This window comes from Zootermopsis nevadensis, unplaced genomic scaffold, assembly GCF_977971745.1.
Source record: "Zootermopsis nevadensis isolate Lab colony 2312 unplaced genomic scaffold, Znev_1.0 Znev_ptg000033l, whole genome shotgun sequence".
Classification (NCBI taxonomy): domain Eukaryota; kingdom Metazoa; phylum Arthropoda; class Insecta; order Blattodea; family Termopsidae; genus Zootermopsis; species Zootermopsis nevadensis.
The window spans coordinates 314,231-328,321 of record NW_028259165.1 but is presented as its reverse complement, the minus strand read 5'-3'; the positions used below and the strand labels follow the sequence as shown (position 1 = coordinate 328,321).

At 42.1% G+C, this 14,091-nt stretch overlaps 1 long non-coding RNA gene across 2 annotated transcripts in view; it reads left to right on the top strand.

The window, feature by feature from the left end:
- LOC147871984 (uncharacterized) overlaps positions 1-14,091 on the top strand; it is a 60,107-nt gene that overhangs the window by 6,204 nt on the left and 39,812 nt on the right. Inside the window, exon 2 of one of the 2 annotated variants that reach the window (XR_015538113.1) lies at positions 2,988-3,162. The exons of the other annotated variant lie outside the window; for it this stretch is intronic. This is a non-coding gene — a long non-coding RNA (uncharacterized LOC147871984). The remainder of the gene's footprint in view (positions 1-2,987; positions 3,163-14,091) is intronic. 2 annotated transcript variants of the gene reach the window in all.

Genomic DNA, 14,091 nt, shown 5'->3' with positions numbered 1-14,091 from the left:
ACAGTTACAAGTGACTTTTCAGCAGACTGGGTTTGAAGCCTGCACAACGACGTTTGGGGCTATAAAAGGTGCGGAAGTTAGGCTTCGTCCCTTCCCAACATTTTCCTGACAACTGCTGTTCTGAACCACAACACGTAGCGAAAATTTCCGTTTCTACAATAGCGTATTAGTACAAGCCAGTAAGCTGACAACCAATTATTCATCACGACTAACAAAAAACTTTTATTACTATGGACACCAGTCGTCTTTAAATTTGACGTAAACAAAGTGCATTAGGGCCATCTGGAGTTTGATACTTTTCTTGCCAAAAAGACTTATATGACACCAAGTGTTATGGAAGACAACAGTAGCAGAGTTGAGGTTTGTCGTTCATAAAAACAAGCGAGCAAGATTAGCAACGAAGTTGGTTCTGCCTGTTTAGAAGCTATGCGCATGCGTCGTATGAGATGGACTCGTCCGAATCACGCGCTAGAGGGGTGTCAGCTTCAGTTGGTTTGTAGCTCTAGCCGTGTACAGATCGGTGAGTCACCGCAGCTGAGACCCCCCCTCCGCTACTAATGAACTCGCCTGTCTCGGCTACCAGACTGCACTTGGCTACAACCCAGAAGACGCATAAAGCTTCTTCATTCTGCTGTAATGCGTGGTGTTTAAGACACGCGTTTGCGTTGGTGAAGCTTCGTTGTTCTGACGGTCCACTTCCTCCTGCGAATTTCATTCTGCGTGAATCTGCATCTTTCGCCAGTTTGTTACGTTTGGGTCATGCCGCTTGATATTGGTTGGGACAGATTTTGGCAAGGACTATCAAATTTCGGGTTAAATTATTTTAATATAACTGGGGCTAAATATGATGGAGTTTTCCCAAAAACGGAATTTGATTACATTATTCCATCATGCCAGTGAAATCGCAACATGACACGTCATTTGCGACAATGGCGGCCCTTTATGTTTTCGGCTGGTCCAGCCTGAACGGGAAGTGGGCCATATTGAAATATTTGCTACTACAGACGGATCATACAATTATCTCAACGTAACCGAAACAAAACCTAATATTACAATCTGGGTTCGCTTTTCAAATTCCAATTCGCGTCATATCAAGTAAATGCACATCCGTGATTCTTAGACGGGACGTCGGTTTGTTTTGTTTTAATACGAGGCGCGTCCTCAAAGTAAGTTTCCCTGGGGCTGTTTACAGAAACAAGACACAATTTCATGGAAATATTTATTGCAACAGATACAGCAAGTGTCCAGCTATTTTTCAACATATTCGCCACCGGAATTGAGACATTTGTCATACCGTGGGACCAACTTTTGAATACCTGTGTCGTAGAAGTCTGCCGCCTGGGATTGGAACCACTGTGTGACAACCATCTCCGCCTCTCTGTCATTCTCAAAACGCTGACGCTGACCGGACAGGAATTTCTTGAGGTGTAGGAAAAGATGGAAATCACTGGGAGCGAGGTCCGGGCTTTAGGGTGAATGATTAAACACCTCCCAGCTGAACTCCTGCAGGAGACTTGCTGTCCGTCGAGCCGTGTGCGGCCTAGCGTTATCACTGACGGCACTTCACAGTCGGCGGGAGCTGGAATAAGAACCTCCATCTTCAACAGCTGCAACGATGCTAATGTGAGAACGCGGGAAGTGCCGTTAGTGCATGCGCCATGCTACGTCATTGCTCTATCACGTACGCACAGTCGCTTCGCGCAATATAAGGTTTGCTAGCTGTGGGACGAGTGGGAAACTTACTTTGAGGACGCACCTCGTACGTGGAAAGCATGTAATTTCTCTGACGTTACACTGAGTGATGTGCCATACTCTGACCTGTACAGACATGCCGCAGGCCATGACACGGCCATATTTTTATATAACACCTGATTCCAGCAGAGTTAAAAATTACTTTTCCTGTTTAGAAAGTTCTGTACTGATTTTGGGAAGTGTCAATTTTTCTGACAGGTTTAAAATAACCTCACGTCCACAATTGTCAAGGAGTTGAATGTCGGAACGGATTAGTAGTTATTTGAATGTCAGTTCTATGAATAACCTGAGACCTGTATTGGACTGAGTGATAAAATGTTTAAGTATTCATAAGGAAAGATAATCTGTGGAAATTATTTGATAGCTGTACAAAGGTTGTCCAAATGTTTCGAAAATCAAAATTTGATTTGTCGAGCTCACAGCGACATACACCAACAAGTGAGTAACACGTTAACTTGTCCACAGTGCATAGGAACGCTGATCGGATTCTTTCCTGAAGACATTCTGACGTGACCTGCGCCCTCTGTAAAACGCAGTACATTACATTGTGCCTTGTATTGTACTTTGGAGAGGCCACGTGGAGAGGTGCTGTGGACCGAATCCTGCCCGCGGACCGCAGGTTGATGATCCCCGCTTTAGACTGAAGCACTTTGCTGGATTACGATGCGTTTGTTTCTGTAAATGCGTCGTTAACCTGATTTTCTCTCAAACAGTTTGCGGGGGAGCTCACGAGTGAATCTGGATGTCTTTCAGTCGCATTACAGAGCAGTTTCAATGCGGGATGAACGCGGGCTTTTGTTTCTGCAAGCAGAAACCAGACGCGTGACAAATAGTAGGCCTGTATTCATACTATTAGGATATTGATATCAGGAAGAAACACGGTGGGCTGGGCATACAGAAAGGAGCAGGCAAATCCTTAAAAGATTTTGATCGGAAAATCTGAAGGTGGGAAACGGCTTTCAAAACCTAGTCACAGGTGGGAGGATAATATTAAAATGAATCTCAAGGGTGCAGCGTGGGAGGTTGTGAGCACGATAATGAAAGTTCTGGCTACAAAATCTGCGGAAGACTTGTTTACTATCTGAGTGAGTGTTTTCTCTTTAAAAAGGACACAACATCCATGGGGGTTTATGCGGAACCAGTCCGGTTATACAATTATCACATCCGATAAGTAATTATTTCTAATGTAGTCCTTGCCTCTCCTCTTTTGTGGCTTGATTCCGGTCGCACTGAAGAAAACCACTGCCATCCTCAACCACGGTGACAAGGAACCAATTAAGAAGAATCCATTTTACTGTTCGCGTGCTGGAAGACGGCGAGGCAGATTTAGCCCCCGCTGCCTCATCTCTGACTACGGGAGAGGGGAGAAATGGAATTTGCAGTAAAGCTGATGATCCACATCGTGGGCTTGTATGTATTTCCTGGCTGTTTGTCTTGTACTTCAAAAAGACCGCCCGTGTATCAGCTAACTCTTGTCTGCCGTAGGTTCGTTTTCAAGTAAACTATTTTAACGAGGGCTGTACAATCAAATAATTCAGGGAGTTGTATCTTATAAGCAAACGACGGATTAACTGGGGAAACATGTTTAAACGCTCCTATCGCTTGCTACAATACGCTGTATGCGAGTTTAAAACACGTGACGTGGCTAATCCGACATAATTGGGGTGCGTTGTGGTGTTTCAGCCTACCCCATGCAATTCGTGTTTAATAATTACCCTTCCTACCCCCTACCCCCCACAAAGAGCTATGAAATATGGCAGATGTGTTATCAAATCGTGTATTATTGTTTACTCACCAAATATGGTTTTCAAACCGAACGTAATATTTCTGCTCGTGTTAATAACTGCGGTTAAGTTGAAACACGTTAAATACGCGCATCTGTGCGCTGTGGGGCTTCGTACCAGATGGGAACCAATTCAAGCGCTTAACGTGGACTCTACAGTAGCCGGGACGAAACTGTGCGTTTCGAGTACGTCACTAGTTCGCGGGTAAAAGAAAACAAATTCATTTACTGTTCAAACCAAGACATCGAATGGGAATATCCGAGCAATGGCCGGCTGTACTTCTCGCCTTTCGTCAGTCCGTTCTGGCACGAATCCTCCTGAAGAGGCCGCTGTTTCTACATCTTCATATGTCTGACTGAACACCACATCTCTGCACATGATACAGCGTCGCAAAATTAGTAAATCCCTCCAGTTTTTACGCGATTCATGTACACGTGTTGATTTCTGTTTGCGTGCGCTAATTAATCCTTACATTTCAGAGACAAGAAGCTTTGAATTGCAAAGTGGACACTTTAAAAGAATGTTTCCAGTTTTTGCCGCAGGATTTCGAGGCGCGAACTGTCAGTGATAACAGCAACAAATTATCAAATCAGCAACTTTTACCTGCTCTTTTAGGCGTGTATTCACTTAGCCAAACGAGTTTCGGTCCTTCCAGACCATTATTAGAGGTGACACATTCACAATTTTGAGGTGTCAACGATGTGGTTTTGTTGACTGAGAGGTTTGTGTATCTGAACCAGACATTGTGAATGTTGAATATTTGATGAGGCGAATTGTTGATTTGGTAACTTTTATTACGCGCTACTGTACGTTCATAATGGGTTTTATGTCTGTGTGCCTTCCTTCTGTTATAATTGGAAAGCACGTGAGAATTTGTGGTTTTTATATTTCAAAATCATTTGCATCAGCAGACACGTGTTATTCACAAGAACTGCTCAAGGCAATGAACAGGACGTGTCGGTTCGCGTGTTTTATCTCCAATATGGCTCAAGAAACAGGGATTAAATTAGATTTTATGCTCATCAGTTGATTAGGGTCTCTAAATCTTTTTGGGTGTGGGAGGTGTTTATTAAAACTTCTTTGTCAAGACTTGGCAACAAAAGTACAAGACATTATTTTAACAGCACTTTTGAAAGTGCTTCCCAATTTCTAGTTCACAAAATAGTGCTTTAAAAGGAGACGTCTTACTAGAGGTTTATCGGAATGAAAGTGATAGGAAAATTGAGCTCTTCTCGAATTTCATTTTAATCCTCGCACACAAATTCTGTAGAGTTCTATTTACAAAAATAAAATATCTTCGATAATTTCAAAATAACGAATCTTAAAAAAAATGTTTCGTTTTGGCATTATATATCTCTTAAACATGTTTCACTGCGGATCTATCTTAAAATAAGACGTGTTTGAGGTTATTAAGCAAATGTGTCGGTACAATTGACCTTAACAGATTGTCACTCAAAGAGGCGTGGGTATATTTTGAAGTCTGTCATGCGCATTGTAGGGCCAAAGTAACTGCCCCAGGGTGAGTTGGGGGCGGACAGACTGACGCCATATTTATTTTACACGTGTTACAAGAACTTATGTTCCCTGCACCCACGACATTTGAAACTTAGTGGTAACTTCTGCGCACTCAGGCTTGTGGTTCGCAAGGGCTCTGAAGCTGCCATTGGTATCCCCCCCTCCCGGGCCCCTTTAACTTTATTTCGTAGACCATTTAACAGTGTAATTTAAATTGCACAGAGAGTCTCATTGCATGTATTTCACAACATATCGGTTAAGACATGAAGTTAAACTGTGGCCATTGGCCATCTGGTGACGTCCAAATAAGGCCACATTACCTGAATTTAGTGCTGAAGATCGCTACCTGTACCTCGCCTCTCCTGCTCTTACGTCTGTTGTAATGTAAGTGGTTCTTTGATGTCATTATGGAGGGATTTCAAAGTGTTTGTAATTCCGATGACGGAATGCACGTTAAATAAGGCTTTTGAGACCGCGAGTGAAGATAGGCGTGCGCTTAGGTTTTAGCGTAGAAACAGTTTCTGCGTCAGTTCATCCGGCCTACGGGCACTGCCAGAATATTGCAGAGGCCTCTCGAAACATGATGCGTTTAATCGAGTCATAATTTCCGACTACGTGGAGGAAGATTTTTTATTTTTGTTCATTTTAATAACGCTGAAGCGACAGATCGGCGCTGTCTGTGTACGTTGCATCGAGCCGGTCGCCGTGCTCTATTGATGGTTGCCGAAATGTATCCAAATCCAGAACCGAAAGGCAAAAATTTGAAATATTAAGATCGGTCTCAGTAAATATGGTGTGAGGATGTCGGCTAGATTCATCTTGACTCAAAACAGGAGCCGGTGGCTGGCTCTTGTGAACACGGTAATAAATAAACGTTCGTAGTTCCTGGCTAGCTGAGCGACCATTCGGATTTCGAGAAGGACTCAGCCCCACGGAGTTTGTTTCGTGCAGGTAAAGCTGATGAAAGCACGGATTTAAGATGTTTCGAAATAGCCTGATCTCGAAAATATTTGGATCTAAGGCGGGAAGGAACTGGTAAGCAACAAAACAAATGAAAGTGTGGAATTCAGAGCTCTGGAACCTAACCTTATTAACACTGAGTTATCAAACCAAAAAGAATAAGATGGGAGCCCTTCTTCATAAACTGGTAGTCTTTCATCTGGTTAATAACTTTCCCGCTTTGTACAAAATTCAGAATTTAAATATATTGTTTAAAAGGTCTCGTTTCTTGAGATAAACGTCTGTATCAAAAAACGCCCTGTTCTTCAAGATCCTTTTTTTTAATATCCTTCCATCATGGCTTAGATCTCCCAAGTTATGTCTTACTTTTAGGTTTTCAACTCATATTTTACACGCATTTCTTATGTCTCCCATGCCAGAAGTGTACTACGCCAACCTTGCACTCGTTCTGTTTCAGTATAAGTATTAGGTAAAAGGTATAGATTGTGAAACATTCTTCCGTCTTCCTCTTACTTCGGTCCAGAAATTGTCGTCAGCAATCTCCTCTCATACGCCGTCAAACAGAGTTTATGTTCAAGGCGAGCGAATCAGTTTCATACCCACACAAAACACCAGTTAATAGTGCTTTATATTTTAATGTGGATGGGAAACCATGGAAGGTGTTCAGGGACGCCATCAGCCAGCGAGCAGTGTGCAGACTTCAATGCGTATTGACAAGAGCAGAAGAAAATGGATAAAATAGAGCCTTGTCACTCGTAAGATAAGGAGGGCTTCGTTCTCTTTGAATTCAGAAATCTTTACCGGAAGATTCGGATCACAAAGTGAAGGACAAACCGCTCTTAGCTGAATATTCAAAATGATTTTTCTTGTTGTCGCTACTGAATGAACCCTCTCACCAAGCCTCGTCCTCTGCTCGATTCGTGCGCTCTTTCCAAATATCTTGCCTGATGGGTTCTCGCTGGAACTTCATGCAGAGCAGTGGAAGACATCGAAGATAAAGGAGGAACTTGAGCATTGACTCCAGTTTCCTTCCGAAGTAGTGGATATATCAATAGGATCTGAAAGATTTCCTTCCAGTAATCGAATCACATCACTTCACCAAATAACAGGAGTTCATGGGTCGCGCTGATTGAACGTGGCCTGCTTTATCTTGATGCCAGTCTGCTTAGTCGCATTGCGCTCCATCAGATCTCAATTGTCCTTTGTTCTTGATGCAAAATGTAGTTCCTCGGCAGAAGACAGAAATGAGGTAATTCTGACATTCAGCTCAAACGTTTACTCTAAATCGATCTACTGTCTGAGCTGCCTTCTGTAAATAGGCCATTGTGTTTTATCTGCAACCAACGCAAGAATAACAGCAGATGATTAAAATGTTACAGGCTTACATCTTCATTTGTAATCCCGTAACCAGAAGATTCGACATCCCTTATCCCAAATTAAGTCACTCAACACGATTGTGAGTCGATTTCAGCCACCTTCTAAATTAAACTGAGCCCTGGGTCAAAATAAATACAGACAAGGCAAAACTGAAATGCTCTGAATAGATTTTGAGGGAAATAAGTTCTAGGAATAAATCACGACGCCAAAATTTTTCAGATGCTTAATACACAGAACAATTATTGAAGCTTAATTATAAATTTCCAATGTATAATTTTCACTAGTACAAATACTAGCTATTTTAAATTTTCCAAATATAACCTCAAAGACTCCCACTGAGACCGATTTTATAAATTTAATATAAGATAACATTACGTATGTTCTCCCTTCACAGTCGTATTTTGTTGCGGATATCCGAGTCATAGACTGCGTTAGGACGACGGAAGAAAATTTAGTTACTCAAAGTATTATTATTATTCTTGCCTTCAATCAAGGCAGAAATATTTATATACGAAATGGGACACAGATTTGCATATATGACTGTATTTAAAAATATATTTCAAATTCTATATTTTATTTTAAGATCCTTTCATTCAAAACATCAGACGTATCAGAACTTGGTGTAATATAAGAGTGTGAGCAAAGCTAATAGACTATACTCACGTATGGTTGAATTTCTGATTGAATGAAAAGGGCAGTCCGCCCCAGTGCAGCAATTTCACACGCGACTGTGTGCAGACTCTCTGTAGAAATGGAGTCCCGAGTGTGTAAATTATGTAACTGAATTTAATTAAAATATGTGTAACATATGGGTGGACTACGCACTGCCCGGAGTAGAGAATTTGCGCTATTTAGATGTCAGGTCGCGCCAAAATGCAGTATTATTAAATAACCCCAATAATAGTTCAATAATGCTAAGGGGAACACCGCCACGGTGGTCTAGCGGTTAGATCGCTGGCCTTGTAGTCCTGGGGTCTCGGGTTCGATTCCCGGCGGTGCCCGAATTTATAACTTCTGTTGGGCAAGGCCGTGGTCTAGGCAACACGGAGTTTTCCTCCGTGGCATCCCAACAATTACTCCATTCACACACAGAAGAAGGCAATGGCAAACCACTTCTGGATCATCTGCCAAGAACGTATATGAACAGGTCCCAGTCCGAGAAAAGGATGGAAGGATCCTGTTCATATGGACCTGTCGTCAGACAGAACGCTAAATAATAATAATAATGCTAAGGGGTTTTTTTTGTAGAATTTTGGTTTTTACGGCGGTGAATCCGAAAATGTCTGTCTTCGACAAGGTTCTTTCAGACTGAACCCAGAAGTATTTTGACAATGAAAGAAGGTACTTTATTACCAGGTGAGGCAGAAGGGTTCCATTTAGGAAATAAAGGTTTGAAGAATCAACTGTTGATATCAAAATCAAAATTGGAAGACTGCAATAAGAGAAGAAATTATCTAAACATTGCATGGATTGAATATCAAAAGACACTTTGTAGTGTTCCTCACAGCTGGATAGCAAAGTCAATGGAATTGACAGGAGTGAACAGTAAAATTGTTAAATTCTGCAAGTTGTTTATGGAGAAATTCAGAAAAAATACAGTCGAAAGCAAACGAGGAATTGATGCAATCAGGGCGCATAAAGATAAATAGAGCAATATTTCAGGGCGACTGTCTGTCGCACAGCGCTTATTCGCTTAATTCATGAGTTAAAGTGGTCCAAATGTGAATGCCGATTTCGTGGGACCGGAAGGAACACGAGCCATTTGCTCCTCATGGATGATCTGAAGCTGCGAGGGAAAAGTTTGGGAGGAATTAAGAAATGAAATTAGAATTGCAAAACCATTTAGCGATGATATAAATGTGCCAAAATTTCTGTAAGAATTGGTGCAGTGTACAGAAAACAGGACACAGGAAGGTCCTCGGAGTCTCCTTCCTCCTCCGTAGGTACTTTATTTCTCCGATCCTCTGTTCTAATTGTTCTGGGGTATTTAAACACAATTCCTGCCAGTAAGCAGCATTTCACTACAAACAAAGATCGATTGCCAGAGATTACTTACGATTTCTACTGTTAAATTGTTAAAGCGATCTTACGTAAGTACTGTATTTAGCGTTAACAACGCTTCATGTCCAGTTCGTAGTTATGAAGTTTCAACTTATTTTTCAAAATGTCTTCCATCATAAATCGTTTCTCCCCCTTCGCTTTAGGGCTATACAGAAAATCGCGAGTAAAGTTTTGTGTGGGGGGGGGGGCTTTACGAAAATAGGACCTCTAAATTCTGTGCATTATTATGCAAGAAGTATCAAGAATGATGCGGGAGAATGAGTTGGAAGAAGGTGACTAGGAAGACAATAGGAGGACAGAAAAATTGTGTTTGTACATTCTGTTCGGTCTGTTCGAAGTTAACGCAGAAAGATTTCCATGACATCGTAAAACCTGTTAAATAAATAAAAAGTAAATTGCTCTTAGTAATAAAAATGTCTGTGTTGGGGGATTTCAGTATCTTGGCGAGCACGTTTAATGAAGTCTGAATAGCCTGTTTCCTAAGATACGAGTAAATTACATTTATATATCAAATCTAAAACTTCTTGACGATGGTGAAGAGTCAATTGAATAAAAATTTACTTGGATATTATCCATCGTCTAGTAATAAAACGTAAAAAACGTAAAACGACGTTTCGGAGATGGGGTTCTATTTCCGTCTTCAGGTTCCTACTCAGTTGGGCCCACTAGATAGAGCTAATCCCCATCTCCGAAACGTCGTTTTACGTTTTATTACTAGACGATGGATAATATCCAAGTAAATTTTTATTCAATTAAATTACATTTATAAGTGAGTAATTACATTTTATAATTACTGATTTCAATCTTTATAGCCTTGCCATTGCTACTGAAGCAGTGTGACAAATATAGGCATCATAACTTCATGAAGTGGTTTTCCTGTGAACAGCTTCAAGAAACTCAGGAGCCTGAAGTACGCTTGAAATATTGAAACATGTATCAGAGCTTGAGGACAGCACGGAAACCGCCCGTCTTTAACGTAGGACGTTTGAAATTTAAATTGTAACTTTGTGCTCGGGGGCTTGCATTTAATGGGAGTGTAAACATTTAGGTCGAATCCTTTGGTCCTTAAAGCCCTTGAAGGCGGCGAAGTGTATTGTTTCTGGCCCTGCGTTTGTATTGACAGTGAACGTGAGTTACTTACTGAAAGCCGAGCTTCAACTGGCTCCGGATGTAGCCGCTAATTTCCTGTTTGGACAAAGAACACAGTAGCGAGATACCACATCGAAACGCGGAAACATTTGATGGTTATGCTGAATCCCACAGTTGACACAAAAGCATTCTCACACAGCAGCCCGCTATTCTGCTGTCTAATGGTTTAACTTCCCTAATTTAATATAAGAGTCTCGAAGTGACGATCCTTTGCCTCTAAACATGCCTCACGTAGTGAGAATATATTTCTATACGCGCTTAAAAGTTGCTGTGGTGAAATACGAAATTTCGTGTTTGATATTTGCTTGAAGTTGTTCGAAAGGGAGCGAATTCTGCATTACACTTATTTTTTTCAGCGTGTCCATACACACGTTAAGTAATTTAAGGTCGAAGAGTCTTTTGAATTTGGATTTCTGAAACCACCTAGAATATCGTAATCTCACTTCGCAATCTGGAGGCAAAAGCCTGTGTATGTAACTGTGGTTCTGTAAGGTTGGCCCTTAAGAAAATTGTACCAATGTGAGTTGTGCGTTCTGCTGCCCTGATCCCGTAGAACGTATTTTTGTTATATCGTCCCTGTACACGGCAATTCTCTCCACGAAGAACACCGTACAAATACGTCGTAAATCAAACATTTCTGTTCAAGACCTCTCTTCATTTTTGAACACAACATTTGAGAGAAATGCGAACTGCGTCTATACGAATTTCAGGAACGACTAACCTAACCTAAATAAGAGTGAGATTGACGGGACACGTAGCACGCATAAGAGACGTGAGTTATGCATGCAGAAACCTTTGAGGAAATCCGGTCATAGTTAGGAGGATAATGTTGAATGCATCTTAAAGGAATGTGATACGAGGGTGTGCAATATGTTTATATGGCACGGGATAAGGACTGCTGTTGAGCAAGGCAATGAACCTGATCCCATAAACTGCAAGGAAGTATTTGGTGAGCCGTGAAAATATCAATTTTTCAAGATGTGCTCCGTTCCATTCAGTTAGGCATGTCTGGAACTCGGGGGGGGGGGTGGGGAAAGGAGACATTTCCTTTGAAGTAATCCTGTTTTACGTCAGACAATCTAATTTTCAGATGATAAAAGGACGTGGTCCGGCTTATATCAGACTTCATTTGTTACACCTGTTAACCAAGTTCTTGGTTGTTTCAGCCTCAAGCAGGAGATTACTTAAAATAAATTTCATTCGTTTTGATAAGTTTTCGTTTCCAGCACGAGATCAAAATAAACATAAGTGTAGAGAGATGGAAAAAATCTGGAGTAATAAGTTTTCCTCGAAGAAGTTGAAGTGACAAGCGTGTGGTGTTCCCGAGGGCACTGAACTGGCCTGAGCGTGGACAATCAATAGACATTTGCCACGTCCCTCTGGGTCAGACACCGTACTACGGTAGTTCCATCTTGTATCTGTCATTTCCTATGTTTATTTTATTTACTTTTATTCTGGCCAGAGGTCAAATTGGCGCCAATCATTTCAGAAGTTCTACCCCAGTAACCACTAGCATAGAGCAGTTTGAAATCAATAACCCGGGAGTGCTCTGCTCTTCATGAATTCTTCTTGCAAGTGTTTCGTCCCTAAGGTACAGATGCTTCTTTGTTTCTGAGTGAACTCATTTAATTGTAATTAACTAACTAATCACATTTGCAGAATCTTTCTTGTGATACTACAATCAATTGCATATAATAATGAAGTTTATCGCCTTCATTGCCGTTCTCGTAAGACCCCAACACTAGCTGAGGTCGACTATGAAACTGGTACACAGGCTCTGAGTACAGAACAGTGGAATCAGTTGCAAGATTTGTCGATTGGCGTATTCTGTACCTACTACAGAAATACAATCCGTTATCTGAGAATTTCGCGGCTTAATAAGATAAAGAGATGAAATTGCGTGCTTACAGAACGTGTTGCATCTGCTATTCGAAGCACATTAATGCAATTCGGAGATCGTGAAGGGGGACGTACCAGTTGAGAGACCGTGACCTAGATTGGAGGGAATAGGCGAAAATGTTGAAATGGATCCTGGAGAAATGTCGTACGATGGTGAGGAGCGGATTCACGTAGCTCATAATAAGGTTTAATGACGTGCTTTTGCCAACAAGATCGTGGCTTTCGTTCCATAAAACTGGGGGTTCCATTTATCAAGGAAGTTTGAAGCACGGAGGCTACTCAACTCAAAGTAAATCAGATGCTTCTGGGTTAATTCCGACTTTCACTGACGCTCGTCCACTTTCGTCCTTATGCTTGGTTGACGAAATTTCATCTTATGTTTCTTTCGGATTTGTGGTATGCAGTTAACTTCTCGGTTGCGGTGTCGTGCGTGGCTGCAGCTCTTCCTGGGGGTCACGAGAACGTGACAGCGTGGCAGCTCCCTTTATTACCGGCCGGTCTGAGACAGGTGCAGGGAATTTCGCGCTGGCAAGGCGAGGGAGCAAGGTCTCGAGATTAATGGGAACTCCGGGGTGGGGGTGAGGATGAGATTATATGCGTGCCCTGCTCGTCGTTCTGGACATCTCAGTTACCTCTGCCTTCCTTGCTGAAGCCCCACCCCTTCGTCTGAATGTTTGCTCAGGCGCGGAAGAGTAATCAGGTTACCAGTGCCTATCGTTGTTTGCTTTTCTAAACGGCTTATAACAGCGAACACAACGCGGAAAACCAGACAGAAATGACCTCCGGTACCCATTGTGCAGGAGGCTTAGAGGTCCCTACAGCCAGTCTGGACGCAGAGGCTAGAAGAAAAATCCTCTGTCCCGTCGGGGATCGAACCTCGGTCGGCCAGTCCGTAGTGACTCAGTATACTGACTGAGGTGCCCGACGACGACGACTATTCAGGCCTACGTGTAAATGGGAAGATAATATTAAAATGGGATGAGGGATGTATCTTGGTTTAATGTAGGGAACGGCGCCAGATTCATGTCGACACTGTAATGAACATTCCGTTCCATGAGAGGCTGAGGAGGATTTCTTCGCTAGTTGGGCGACTGTCGGTTTCTCTTCACGAAGATCTTTGCTCCATGTATTTAGTTTAATTAGGCAGTCACTTGCTTGTTTAACATTTGCTGTCTACTCTCGTTTATGACGAATCTTCGTTCTTTTGCGTTCGTGCTCTTAACTCAAACTCATTAAACTTCAGGATCACCGCAGATGTTCAATGCTGAATCAAGATTTTTCATCTCTCCGGCGTAGTGGAAGTTCGGACTGATTAGTACTGGAAAGGGACTCTGTGTCCTCCTCAGGCACGTTCTGGTCCGGAATTTCAGATTTCGTACGCGACGGCCAACTTGACAAAGAGGAAGCAGTCAATTGAAGACGTCACACGTAAACCGTGGATTCAAGTGTTTGTCATTGCCTTTACACAAAACGCAAGTGTTCTTTCCTTGTGTCCTTAATGTAACATTACATGTTTCGGGGCTGCTTTGCCCGTCGTCAGGTATCTCCCCTTCAGTTCACACGTTGTTGGAATTGTTGGACAGATATGAATCAG